This window comes from Lissotriton vulgaris, chromosome 8, assembly GCF_964263255.1.
Source record: "Lissotriton vulgaris chromosome 8, aLisVul1.2, whole genome shotgun sequence".
Taxonomy (NCBI): domain Eukaryota; kingdom Metazoa; phylum Chordata; class Amphibia; order Caudata; family Salamandridae; genus Lissotriton; species Lissotriton vulgaris.
Window position 1 is genome coordinate 331,737,752 of NC_141696.1, and position 14,500 is coordinate 331,752,251.

The 14,500-nt window shown below is 49.2% G+C and overlaps 1 protein-coding gene across 1 annotated transcript in view; it reads right to left on the minus strand.

The window, feature by feature from the left end:
- The window catches only part of NME7 (NME/NM23 family member 7), an 835,246-nt gene that overhangs the window by 162,396 nt on the left and 658,350 nt on the right, over nucleotides 1-14,500 (minus strand). The gene's annotated exons all lie outside the window — the stretch shown is intronic.

Below are 14,500 nucleotides of genomic sequence, written 5' to 3' on the forward strand. Positions count from 1 at the left end.
GTAGTCAAGCTCAGCTGGGGTAATGTCACAGGGCCCATGAGAGTGGCAGTGACAGATAACCTACCTGTAGATTGCTTACTGGGGAAAGACCTGGAACTCTCAGCATGGGCTGAGGTGGAACAAGAAACTCACTCCAGAATGATAGGCCTATCCAGACAGGTTAGTGGGGCAGTAATAGCTACAGCCCCAGTCCAAGCACCATTCCTCCCTGAAAAGGTTGGAAGGGCAGTGGTAGCCACTGCCCAGGCTCAGACAGACTTCCCTGAACAGGATAGGAAGGCTGTGACAGTCACAGCCCAAACACAGACTGAGTGCCCTCCTGAAAAGGTTGGCAAGGTTGAAATGGTCTCAGCCTCTACTCACACAGATAGTGAGGTTGTGAAGCCTGAAACAATGGATCACTCCACTCAAACAGAGAGCATTGAGGAGGAAGAAGAGTCTTCCCCCTCCCAGACACTAGGTGAGAGCCAGCCTCCTCAGGGAACTGACTCTACCCCTGTTGAAGGAACTGCCCCAGAGGTAGTCAGGCCTAGCCTGGCAGAGCCCCTGATGGCAGTGGACCCTTCCCAGGTGGGACCCAGTCTGGAGCAGGTAACCTGCACCTCTCTACCCTGCCTCAGTCAGCCCAGGGCTGAAGAGATCAGGGAGGCCAGTGGTGGACCCCAAAGGGCCCCCTGTCCAAAAGAACCCCTTAATCAGCAGATTAGGATCACTGAAGCTGGTAAACCTAGCCAAGTGAAAATAAAACAGACTCCTGAGGGATCCCCTTTAAAAGTAGTTAGGGAACTCCCACAGCTGGACACTGTTGGGCACAGCCAAACATGGGGCCTAAAAACCCCAGACCTGACCTGTCCCTCCAGTAAGCCAAACAGAGGGACTCAGCCTCCAGCTTTAGGTAGCCAGAGGCTGACCCTGAGAGCTCAGTGCATCTCAGCTAAAGAAAGAAAGGCACACATGATGAATGGTGATTGGAGGAAGTTGAGCCCAAAGGTAGAGGAGCCTCACTTCAGTACTCCATCCCAGCATCAGCCTTCTTCTTTCCCAAGACACACCAGAGACAGAGATTCCCTATGGTGGAGACCCTCAGATACCCTTAGGGTGAGGGGTTGCCTAGTGGACCATGACACAGGGGGAAACCAAGCCAGAGCTGGTCCTTCCTTATATGGCCACTTAGGTAATAGAGGCTTACCTGGACAAGGATAGCCTTATCTCCTTTCGTTTGGGGGGGGGGGGGGTTGTGTAGGAAGGTACCTCCTGACTATGGTTGCCCCCAACTTTTTGCCCTGTGTTTTAGCTGGTTTTGGACATAGTCGACCTGGGACCCTGCCAATCAGGACCCCAGGCTTACTGCTCTCTCTTTAAAATGGATTCCATGTACCCTAGGTACATTTCCAATTGGTACTGGGCCACCTTATCAGACCCTGTAACTCAGGGCATAGGTGTACCCAGGGCTGCCAGGGGCTGCAGCATGTATTATGCCACCCCTGGCTGGCCTCCTAAATTTGACACAACTGGCTGCATGACAGCTGGGGCAAAGTCGTGTAATCACCCTTTGCTGTAGGTGTAGTATACCTATACCTAACCCTAAAATGGACCCACAGATTCCTATCAGTCACTCCTATGGCAGGCCTTAGCAATCCTGAAGGCAGAGTGCTTGGAATCGTGTGAGATGGTGCTCTGGCATGAGCTGAGCCTGTCTGCAGCTTGCGGAACCAAGTCCTTATAGCTGTTCCATGATATCGCATATACTCTTAAGTGCATTATAATCCTCGCGGTTAAATGCTAACTTTGGTATTGCTTTATTAAAACATGTCGAGTAAGGTGTCATACGAATTGGAATACTAACCCCTCGCCAATTCTGGCGACGGGGTTAGCATTCCACCCTTCTAGAGGGACACGACATGTATGTAACTGTGAACCCCGGTTAAAGTTAACTAAAGCCTCAGCTCCACAAAATGGATGCTGCCACCACAGACACGAGTCTGACCCCCTGTAGCTGGGAGTCCTTCCAGCGAGGGGAGCCTGGACAAAGGGTTTCCTGTCAGGGGCGGTGCTAGCACCGTCCCAGACATGGTTTTGTGTATCCTGGGTAGGCAGGGCTTTTCAGGAAGGTGACTGCTGAGTGGCACCCCGGTGCTCACTACGCATAGGCCGGTCTGAACCAGTTCCAGGGGCACACCAGCCCCTGGCCTGGGGAAGTCCGGCATGGCAGAGGGGTGTAACCACCCCCCTCCTGGTCCCACCAATAGGCAGGACCTAGTCACCGGGTCAGCCCCCTTTTTTAGTATAAAGATAGGAGCGGGCCCCCTGTTAAAATTAGATCATCTTTGGAATCAAGACACGACTTTCTGCGAAAGGACTTCACGATTTCTTCATCAAGATTCTCCCTTGTGGCTAAGGAGTAGTCACCCTACATCCGCAGGCACCATCCTAAAGAACACTGCGGTCTGCTGCAAGTCCTTCATCACGAATCCGACGACCCAGCTCGACGAGACCCGGCTTCCCTGGCACCTCTGACCTCTACTCACCTCTACAGCCAAGCTGAGAACCGTGAGTGCGACGAGACCTCGAGGGACCGACGATCGCCAAGACTGCACGACATCTTTACTGCAAGCCCACCGTGTCCTCCACGGGTGAGTGCTTTGGGGTCCGAGAAGCCCCGACCCTGCGCAGCTCCAGCACCCAAGGTCAGCCTCCCTGCATCTCCACGATCTGCGTGGGGCCCTTCTGCTGTTTGCTGTGCACCGCGTTGTTTGGCTACTAGCCGGCTGGCTTGTGGCCTTCTGAACGACGCCCGACGACATCACTGCTGCTGGTCTGGTTGCTCCAGACTGGCCCTTGCTTCCTTCTTGAAGAGAGGCACCCCGGACCCTCCTGGTCCACTCCAGACGCATTTTAGGTCCACCGCGTGGGCTTGAATTTGCCAAGGCTCAGTGGCAGCTGGTGACATTTGAAAGTGGTGGGGCGTAAATACTGCACTGTGGCGAGCGAGTGCAGCAAGCGAGGCCGAACCACCTATGGGGGGTTCGGGGGTTCTCCCACGAGAACATTTTGAAAAAAGGGTGGGCAAATGGTGTATTCTCAAGCACATTTGAGAAAGAGGTGGCTTGGCGAATACATATCTGGGAGTAGCCAGACAAGTCTCTTTGCACAGATACATCTCTCTCCCTGCATTCACATAGGCACAGTCACCCTGCACTCATAGACCCATTACTCACCCTTCCCTGACACATTACTAAGCCAGCAATCACCCATCCACATCACTCACTCTGGGCTCACACAGGTACACTGCTCACCCTGCACTCACACAGACATCACTCACCCTGGATTCACAGAGGCACACTGCTCACCCTGCACTCACACAGACATCACTCACCCTGCACTCACAAAGACATCACTCACCCTGGACTCACACAGGCATCACTCACCCTGGACTCACACAGGCACACTGCTCACCCTGCACTCACACAGACATCGCTCACCCTGCACTCACACAGGCATCACTCACCCTGGACTCACACAGGCACACTGGTCAACTTTCACTCACACAGGCATCACTCACCCTGGACTCACACAGGCTCACTGCTCACCCCGCACTCACACACACATCACTCACCCTGGACTCACACAGGCACATCGCTCCCCCTGGACTCACACAGGCATCACTCACCCTGGACTCACACAGGCTCACTGCTCACCCCACACTCACACACACATCACTCACTCTGGGCTCACACAGGTACACTGCTCAACCTGCACTCACACAGACATCACTCACCCTGCACTCACACAGGCACACTGCTCAACCTGCACTCACAAAGACATCACTCACCCTGGACTCACACAGGCATCACTCACCCTGGACTCACACAGGCATCACTCACCCTGGACTCACACAGGAACACTGCTCACCTTGCACTCACACAGACATCACTCACCCTGCACTCACACAGGCATCACTCACCCTGGACTCACACAGGCACACTGCTCACCCAGCACTCACACACACATCACTCACCCTGCACTCACACAGACATCACTCACCCTTCACTGCACTGCACTCAATAGGTTTCCTTTATTACAGCCTGTCTAGGCCTGGCATTGCCTGGTGACAGACTACAGTAGATAACACCACGTCTGCAGGGGCCTCTGAGCAGGTGGGGGTGCTTAGCACAGACCCGAGAATGCAAGCAACCTCCCCACAGACACTGGCGTTATTGTAGTTGTAGGCTGTTAGTCACTGCATGCGAAGACGTTCTGCAATTGCCCCCAGCCGTGTTTGCGCCCCTAAGACTGACTTCATTCAACCACGATCTGTTAGAGCCAGGTAAACCAAAACAAACATCGACAAATAAGTTTCCTGGCTCCCCATGAACTTGTCTCCAAAAGGTAGTAATGGTCTAAAATCTAAATGCGCTTTATTTTCATCTGGTATTCCATCAAAGAAGAACCTGTTCCCCTGACTCGCCCTCTCCCCCCTCCAACTTTCTCTCTCCTCTCTGGGTGTGCTGTGTTACTAGAAGCCCTTTGCAGATGTGTAAAAAGAGGTTAATACGTGTGTATTAAGGCAGATGTAATACTTTCAATGGGAGAGTACAGGCAATCCCCAGAGACACGTAATGCTTTTAATTGAAGAGTGCCGGCACTATTCAAAAACTAGCAGGTACTCTGGTACAGAGTACCTGCACTTCTATTTTTCCATTTCAAGCACAGGATGTATGTGTTACTCGGACCTGTAGCTTAATATAAATAACATGCCAATCGCAGCTATAAAGGTTTAACTAACCTCAGACGATGACAATCAGAGTGAACCTCTTTCCTACTAGTGATTTTTAGTAACACGCAGATCTCTCTGCAGCGGGTGTGTTATCCCTCTGAACTACCTACACCTGCAGTCCTTATGTTCATGTCCCAGCATGGCACGGTCGCTCCGCCCCCCTGGCAACATTCTGTTTTAGGAAGAATTTCTCTAGCTGGAAAGGACAGCGTGGGACCTTGAAACCGCCCTCAGCGCAGGAGCGACCCTCTCTAGGCAGAAACAAAGAGAGGGCCGGATTTCAAGATCAAACTGAACCAAACGGGCAGTACCGGGCAGGCAGTTCCTGTTAAACGTGGATGCTTCAAGCAGGAAGCTGGCTGGCTTGACCTCATGCTTTGGCCTTTCATAAAATCTTTTACCATCTGCAACTCTGCAGACGATGCTTCCACTTGGCTGCTCCAACCTGCCGGCCACATTACAGAGCCCGAGGCACCAGGGCCTGGGATATTGCCATCAGATGAGGGAGAAAAGCGGTTCCGTGCCAGAAATCTATCTATAAATATACTGCTGCGAGCATGCGGGATTGAATAGAAAAGGCGGCCGATTGCCGAATCACTCAAAACTCCGTTTCTTGTCTTAACATTAATCACCCACCACCAGGAGAACACTAGTCTTAAAGCAACGTAGGCTTACATTAGCCTGGGTCGTGTCGCGCAGGGCCGGGGGTTAAAATGAAACGTTTCAAAACTTACCAGGTCCGCGCCGTCTGTGCTCCGGGGTCCCGGTCCCATTGCTGTTGGCGCCTAGCCGCCTACAGGAACATCCGCCGATCCTCCACAGCCAATCCTGGCGCCTTAGGGCACAGTTACTCTCTGCCCGCCCAGCCCATTAAAAGACGGAGGCTTGAGCCTTGTGCCAGCCACAGCAGGCACTAGTGCGCATGCGTGGGCACGGAAACAAATTGGCCCTCCGTCCCCACTCACGCGCACTTGTGCTGCTGCCCCTGGTGTGACAATGTAAATGCCTGTCAGTTAGCATGACGTCGGGGTCGGACCGCCCAGGTGGGCGGTCCGACGTCATGCTATCTCACAGGCATTGTCATGATGCATGATCGATCTCAGACTGAACTTAAGTAAACTGACTAAGAGTTCAGTTTACTTAAGTTCACAAAAGCCGGGGGAGCTGCGGTCCGGACGGCTGGTAGGGGGGCAACGCCCCAGCGCCCTTAATGGACGCACCGCCACTGCCAAGGCTTTGTTGCCCAATCCTGGGTCCAGCGACGCCGACAGCTTCTATCTTCGTGGGACAGCTCGATCCTCCTTCCTGGTCGCCGACAACGCCTCCTGGTCCGTGAGATCTCTGAGCCCAGCGTCACCCACACGCCTTGTCGAGGTGGCTACCATCCGGTGCCCTCCTGGTGCCCACTGACTACTGGCTAGTAGTCTCGAACTTGGTCCCCTCTGCTTTCAGGTGTCATCTTCCATCGATCCAGGCTTGGATCCACCGAACTTTCTTCACTGGTCGCCTGCCAGCAACTTCTTTCTTCCAGGCTCCTGGTCCGTCAACGAGGATTCCCGACGTCTTTTGAGTCCTATGCAGCTGCAGCCCCTGGGCTAGGTAACTTCGGCATTTCGGTGCCCCAGCATAGCCTCAGTATCCAAGGGTCAGAATCTACTTTCGTTTTCTCCCTACCAGGTCGGGTTCGCCCGAGAACACTAACTTTGCAAATTCTAGCTACCATAGACTTTGTCCCGCATCTCGCGTGAGAGTGCACACACTGCACCCGAGTCCCCTGGGTCTCCTAGAAGTAATCTAACGATTCTATAGTCAAGTCCTAGCGATTCCAAAGCCTATTAGTACTGTACTTACCTGCTAGTAATTTCGCATTCCACTTTTCAAGTATATGGTTTTCCGTGCCCCTCGGGCATTTGTATATACTGTGCTAACTTAAGTATTTTTGTAAGAGTTTTGGTTTGTGCTTAGTACCCTGTCCTCATAAAGAGTACAGGGCTGTTGTGATCTTTAATAAATAACTGTTTATTTTCATAACACTTGTGTGGTGTCCTTTCACTTGGTGTTCAAGGGGTATATGTGGTATAACAGCTGGCTTAACACGCCCTCTCGAGTCTTTAGCCTTAGACTGCTCGTATCCACGCTACTAGGATAGCTGGTCTATAAGGTTGACTTACAACCAATCATCAATAAGGGTTGCTGGACTGATACATAGTGTTCACTAGAATAGTGACCACTGCATATCAGGCCACCTTCTCACACCTATAGCTCCTGCAGTTGAGATGTATAAAGTGCAAGCGAAACCAGCCGCACTTTATGGAAGCGAGCTATGGGGGCACCAAGCGGCAACTGAGTTGGTTAGTGCTGAAAATAACTTTATGAGGCGTCTCCTGGCCCTCCCAACTGCAACTCCCCTACTTCCCATATGTCTGGATCTGGGTCTACCTTCCATCAGAGAGGATCTCAAATCCAAACCCATTAGATTTTGGCATAGACTGTGGTCAACAAAGGAGCTTAGCCACTACAGGCAAGATCTGGTAAATGTCATGAATCTGAACCACAATGACAAGATACCTTGGCTAGCCTTTGTAAAAAAAGAATTGTTTAGGCTTGGCTTTAGCGAGCTTTGGGTGACTCCAGAAATAGGCTGTAGCAAGGTACCCCGGAAAAGACTAGTGGAAGTGTACAAGGAACAAAATCTCACATTTCACATGACTGCACTTAGCACTGGCACCCTTACTCACTGTTTTACTCAATCCAAAAACTCATATAAGTTTGAAACTTTCTTGGATTTTATATACCCAACCTTGGCAAGGAAGTTGTTTTTACAGTGGCGGTTTGGCTCTCTGCCAATCAAATCCTTTACTAGTAAATGGTCCAATGGGGGGGATAAGTTATGCCCTGGCTGCAATCTGTGCGATGAGGACGAAATCCATGTGCTGTTTTTCTGCCCCACCTATAAATCCCCAAGGAAATATTGGTTGGTGCCCTTATGCAGGAACATGGCTATAAGGAACTGTCTGTCATCCTATAGAATACTGAAATCTGACCCTTCCCCCCATATTGTATTTGCAGTTTCCAAATTTCTCCTTGCCATGTGGCGTAAGAGGTCCAAGCTGATTAAGGATAAACTAACATAGATTGAATTTTCTGCCACTGTCTTATTGTTATTTACGGCTTCCGTTGTTAACGTCCTTACCATAATGTCAATCTTACTCTCATGTAATGAATTGTGCTGTTCCCTTTTTTATGTATTTTATCTATTCGATTTTAAAATGGATAAGAAGTCTCGTTACTTGTACTTTTGTACATTCCAATGATGTTTTTATACTGTTGTATGTATTTGTATGTTTCTTTTATGGCCTAAAAGGCCGAAATAAAGATTTTTGGATTGGATTGGATTGGTTGTCCAACCTAGTGATTTGTTAGACTAGGCTGTGCACCGTGATACAAACTCGAAACTGCCCGGCTCTTGTTTTGTTTCTTGACAAATTAATGGCATTTGGACATGGCAGAATAAAGCAAAAGAGTTCAGAAGGGGGGGTCTGGCTAGATGGTTCACATAGTGACCCATTGACAAGTTACCCATGCGTAGCAGGATACAGAAATTCACAGGAAAGTAAAACTACAGGAGGGCCATAGGCTCAAGCAAGCAAGATAGAAAGGTGACCTGTAATTTAAAAAAGGAGGCAGATAAAAGAGAAAGAATTAAGAATTAAAGGGGACTATAGGTTAATGAGGAAAAAAAGGGCAGAAGAGTGAAAGATTAAAAAAGGTTAAAGATGTGAGGTAGAAAGGCAACATACAAGAAAAACAGGGAAAGAAACAGAGAGGAGGCAGAATGTGAAGTAAAAAGGACTAAAAGTAAAATGGTTGCTAGAAATAAAATGGTTGCTAGGAATACAAACTGGGGGAAGATGAGAGATAGTGTGAGAAACAGAGATAAAAAAGTGCTGATATTTGGAGCACCTGCCACTGTATTCGAAGAGTGCAGCAGGCTCTCTCTGGGCACCCTACCTGGGCGAAGGGCTAGTTCTCCTCCTGATTGACTTCCAAAAGGCCTTTGACACAGTCTCTTGGTCTATCCTTGAGGGCGTACTTCAGCAAACAGGCTTTTGACCTATATTTTGTAGACTGGTAAAGCTGCTGTACAGCACCTCCTCTGCACAGGTCCGCGTAAATGGGATGCTCTCCCAGTCCTTTACCATTCATAGTGGAACGCGTCAGGGCTGCTCCTTGTTCCCGCTTCTCTTCGATCTCGCCATAGAGACATTAGGACGCCTGATGAGATGAGATGCACGGATTCGGGGTTGGTGGTGGGAAGGGGGCACTTTTAGACCGCATTGCTTTATACGTGGACAATGTCCTGTTTTTTCTATGTGGCCCACAAATGATGGTTCCTAGGCGCCTTGAGATCCTTCGATTATATGCTGAGGCATTGTGTCTGCGGGTGCATTGTGGCAAATCTATTCTGGTAGAAAATTAACCTCCTTAATTTTGGCGGGTGGGCGACAATCTCCGTTTGATGGAAGCCTCTGTGCTCCCGACCTTTATGGGTATTATCTTGCTGCTCAACTAGTCCCTGTGAATGAATGGTTTACCGGGGTACGGGATGATCCTACCTACCGTCTTGAACTACATCTTATAGGTTTCTAGGGGCTTTTTGATCTTCTCTATGGCACCACTCTGCAGTCTCATCCTGTACTCAAGTGATGGTGCTCTGCTAGGGCCAGATTCACCGAACTAACTTAAGACAAAATCCTAAACTTACTACTTTTGGTATTCACAGAAGGCATTTAGTAGTAGTAAAGTTAGGATATTGTCCTAAGTCTGTCCTAAGTCTGTCCTAAGGCTGTCCTAAGGCTGTCCTAAGTCTGTCTTAAGTCTGTCTTAAGTCTGTCTTAAGTCTGTCTTAAGTCTGTCTTAAGTCTGTCTTAAGTCTGTCTTAAGTCTGTCCTACTACTTTTGGTATTCACAGAAGGCATTTAGTAGTAGCAACGTTAGGATTTGGTCTTAAGTTTGACTTAAGACAGACTTAAGACAGTCTTAGGACAGACTTAAGACAGACTTAAAATAAAATCCTAACTTTACTACTACTAAATGCCTCCTGTGAATACCAAAAGTAGTAAGTTTAGGATTTTGTCTTAAGTTAGTTCGGTGAATCGGGCCCCTAAAGAGCAGCCCTACGCCTCACTCGCTGGATGCGCTACCTCACAGACATGACACCACTGTGGCGGGGCACCCTACTGGACCAGGTGGCTGGCCTAGTGGGATTTCCTCAATGGGAACACATAGGTATTACCTACCTTGGCGATGTTCGCAGAGGGAGCTCGTAATGTCCTTTCAAGAACTACAGGACCAATATAGCTTATCACACGCACAATTCTTTCGCTAGCTACAACTGAGCCATGCTCTCGTGACCCACCTCCTGGTGGACGAGTAGTTCACTGAATACAGCCCCCTTGAAGCAAAACTCATGCCAGGCTGCCTGGGCAAAGGTGCGCTTTGAGGTTCAGTGAATTCTGAACCCGTTTCATAAAAGTCATGGTTTCGTTACAATTTTTACAGTAGCAAACCGTAACTAGCGAGTGCGGCAAGTACGAGTGTTTTTCGTCATGTTAGATTGATGGATTCACTATGTATTTGGGGATTTCGTTCTGAACCCTTGGGTTCCATTTTGTGCATGGCAGCCATTTTGTGGTTGCCCTCACATAGGCCGATGACTACGGCCGAACGAGACTTTGGTACGCATACACTTTAGCTGACTCCTAGGTGACCTGAGTGAACTGACCTCGTTGCCTGAAGCTGACCTTGCTAAGCCAGTTTCTTGCCCAGTAGCTGATCAAGATTAAGGATCAGAGCGCAGGACATTGCAAAGTTTGGTGTGCACGCACACACCCCTTATCCTACTTCTCATCTGTTTCTGTTCCTTCTTTTATGGTCTATTTATGATATGGGTTGTGGTCTTTTATTATGGGTTTGTCTGGCCTGTTCGAGAAAGAATGTTGGGCTTTCCCGTGTAATTGATGGTGGGCTGGACAACCGAAAAGTGGGTTTGTCGTCATGCGATACTTCTTGTAATGATGCTTATGATTGGACAAACTGTAAATAATGGGTGTTTGTCCGGAATGTGATTTTTAGCATAAAAGATGTCTCGCTCTATGAAAATTGAGCAGTCTCCGACGAACATACTCGTGTTGTGCTTCATAGACTTCTGTTCCTGGGTGCAGCCAATAAATATGATCTTTGACGTCACCGAGAAGTATCCCGTGTCTCTGTATTCTAAGACAGGTGAACCCGAAGACCTTGGGGGTGCCCCTGGCGCCGCTGAGTTCTAAAACCGGGTTCTTCAACTTTCTATGATCTATCGTTTCCTACTGATCAATGCGCCTGATCTCTTTTCACATCTCCGTTGTAAATGGGAAGGCTGGGTGGACGATCTAGAGTATGACGACTTGAGGGAAGTATTTCTGGCCCCATGGGAACTAGCTAGCGATTGTGGATGATCTAAGTTAACTACCTACATGCAACATATCTGTCCCAACAGCAACTGCAACGGATGGGCTGGGAGAGAAAAGTTGTATGCTCACGCGTCTTCGCCCCTGGTGTCGCTTTCTTTCATATGGCATGTTCCTGACCGCTCCAGACACCTTTCTGGAGTGGAGTGAGCCAGGAGATCTCCGAGGCCCTGGGCCTCCACATTGACTCAGGCCCTTGGGGGGCACTACTGGGTTTGTTAAAGGGAATTGGGGAATCCCGTGCAGGGAGAACATTTATTGGGGTGGCATCCTTAGTAACCAAGAGTGACATTACTCGCTGCTGGAGGCGCCCTAAGGCCCCCTCCCTTGAGATGTGGTGGAAGGGGGTCGTCTGGTGTGTGCGTCAAGAACAACCAATTTATGAGGCCTGTGGTTGCCTTCGAAAACATGAGAAAACATGGTGGGGGGGGGGTTGGTGTACTTATCATGGACTGGCTTGGGAGAGATATATTTAGGCCAGGAAACCGACAGTGTTCGACGATCAGATCCAGAGATGTGATTGCACTTGATTGTAACTATATGTGAATGGTGTTGTGCACTACTGAATCTAATAAAATTTGGTTATTAAAAAAAAGTGATTAGATGGACCTAATTAAGAGGTACAAAGTGAAAGTGGCTGCAGCAAGAGGATAGCGTGAAATGGAAGAGAGAGTTCACAGTGAAAAGTAAAAGGGATGAAATAAAGGCAGCATGAGACTATTAGACTTATAGGTATAGCAACAAGAACGGAAGACAAACTAGAGAAAAGGTTATTTAACGAACAGAAAGGTAAAAATGGAAAAAAGTATAGGCTAAAACCAAGGAGCTCTACAAAAAGGAAGACAGACATATGGGAAGTAAGAAATACAAAACCGCCCCAAAAAATGAGTGGCCAAAAGATATGTACTAATAAAGGCTAAGAATCAGGGGAATTAAGCAACAAAGTGGACATTGATAACAAGTTAAAGACAAAGACAAAGACAACAAAGGGGTGCAAAAAAGAAGACAGAAAACTGAGCGAGACAAGCAACAAGGAGGAGAGAAAAACAGGGTGAAGAGAGAAGGATCGCAAGTTAGAAATAAAGAAAGAGGCAGAAAGGCAACAGGATGGCAAATGGGGCAACACATTGGAAGAAGAGGCGAGCAACAAGGTGGTTAGAGAAACAACATAATTGAGATAGAACATGGGAGCCGAGGTGTAATCAAAATGCAAAATGGTAGAGAGAGAGAGGGGTACAACAAAGTATAGAGAGGACAGCACATTGGTGAAGCGGCAACAACATGGAGAGAGTGAGCCAACAACATGGTCCGCGAGTTGGCACCAAACTGGTTGAAGAGAGATGCATCAAGGTGGACATTGAAAGTCAATAAGGCAGAGAGTGGGCAGCAACAAGGTGGAGAGAGGAGCTACAAGGTGGAGTGGGTGGCAACAAGGCAAGAAGAGCAGCAACAAGGTGGAGAGAGCAGAAACAAGGAAGGGTGGGCAGCAACAAGGTGGAGTTGGCAGCAACAAGGTGGAGAGAGCAGCAACAAGGTGGAGTGGGCTGCAACAAGGTGGAGAGAGCAGAAACAAGGTGGAGAGAGCAGCAAAAAGGTGGAGAGAGCAGCAAAAGGGTGGAGAGAGCAGCAACAAAGTGGAGAGAGGAGCGGCAAAGTGAAGAGAGCAGCAACACGGTGGAGAGAGCAGCAACAAGGTAGAGAGAGCAGCAACAAGGTAGAGAGAGCAGCAAGAAGGTGGAGAGAGCAGCAAGAAGGTGGAGAGATCAGGAAGAAGGTGGAGAGATCAGGAAGAAGGTGGAGGGAGCAGCAACAAGGTGGAGAGAGCAGCAACAAGGTGGAGAGAGCAGCAACAAGGTGGAGAGAGCAGCAACAAGGTGGAGAGAGCAGCAACAAGGTGGAGAGAGCAGCAACAAGGTGGAGAGAGCAGCAACAAAGTGGAGAGAGCAGCAACAAAGTGGAGGGAGCAGCAACAATGTGGAGAAACAGAAACAAGGTGGAGGGCGAAGAAACAAGGTGGAGAGAACAAAAACAAGGTGGAGAGAGCAGCAACATGGTGGAGAGAGCAGCAACAAAGTGGAGAGAGCAGCAACAAGTTGGAGAGAGCAGCAACAAGGTGGAGAGAGCAGCAACAAAGTGGAGAGAGCAGCAACAAAGTGGAGAGAGCAGCAACAAGGTGGAGGCAGCAGCAACAATGTGGAGAAGCAGAAACAAGGTGGAGGGCGAAGAAATAAGGTGGAGAGAACAAAAACAAGGTGGAGAGAACAAAAACAAGGTGGAGAGAGCAGCAACATGGTGGAGAGAGCAGCAACAAAGTGGAGAGAGCAGCAACAAAGTGGAGAGAGCAGCAACAAGATGGAGAGAGCAGCAACAAGATGGAGAGACAGCAACAAGTTGGAGAGGCAGCAACAAGTTGGAGAGAGCAGCAACAAGGTGGAGAGAGGAGCAAAAAGGTGGAGAGAGCAGAAACAAGGTGAAGAAAGCAGCACAAGGTGGAGAGAGCAGCACGAGAATGAGAGAGCAGCACAAGAAGGAGAGAGCAGCAACAAGGTGGAGAGAGCATCAACGAGGTGGAGACAACAGAAACGTGGTGGAGAGACCAGAAACATGGTGGAGAGAGCAGAAACAAGGTGGAGAGAGCAGCAACAAGGTGGAATGGGCAGCAGCAAGGTGGAGAGACAGCAACAAGGTGGAGATACAGCAACAAGGTGGAGATACAGCAACAAGGTGGAGAGAGCAGAAACAAGGTGGAGAGAGCAGAAAAAGGTGGAGGGAGCAGAAAAAAGGTGGAGGGAGCAGAAAAAAGGTGGAGGGAGCAGAAAAAAGGTGGAGAGAGTAGAAACAAGGTGAAGAGAACAGAAACAAGTTGGAGAGAGCAAAAACAAGGTGGGGAGAAAAAACACAAAGTGGAGGGAGCAGCAACAAGGTGGAGAGAGCAGCAACAAGCTGGAGAGAGCAGAAACAAGGTGGAGGATCAGAAAAAAGGTGGAGGGAGCAGAAAAAAAGATGTAGGGAGCAGAAAAAAGGTGGAGGGAGCAGAAACAAGGTGGAGGGAGCAGAAACAAGGTGGAGGGAGCAGAAACAAGGTGGCCAGAGCAGCAACAAGGTGGAGGGAGCAGCAACAAGGTGGAGAAGCAGAAACAAAGTGGAGAGAGCAGAAACAAAGTGGAGAGAGCAGCAACAAGGTGGAGAGAGCAGCAACAAGGTGGAGAGA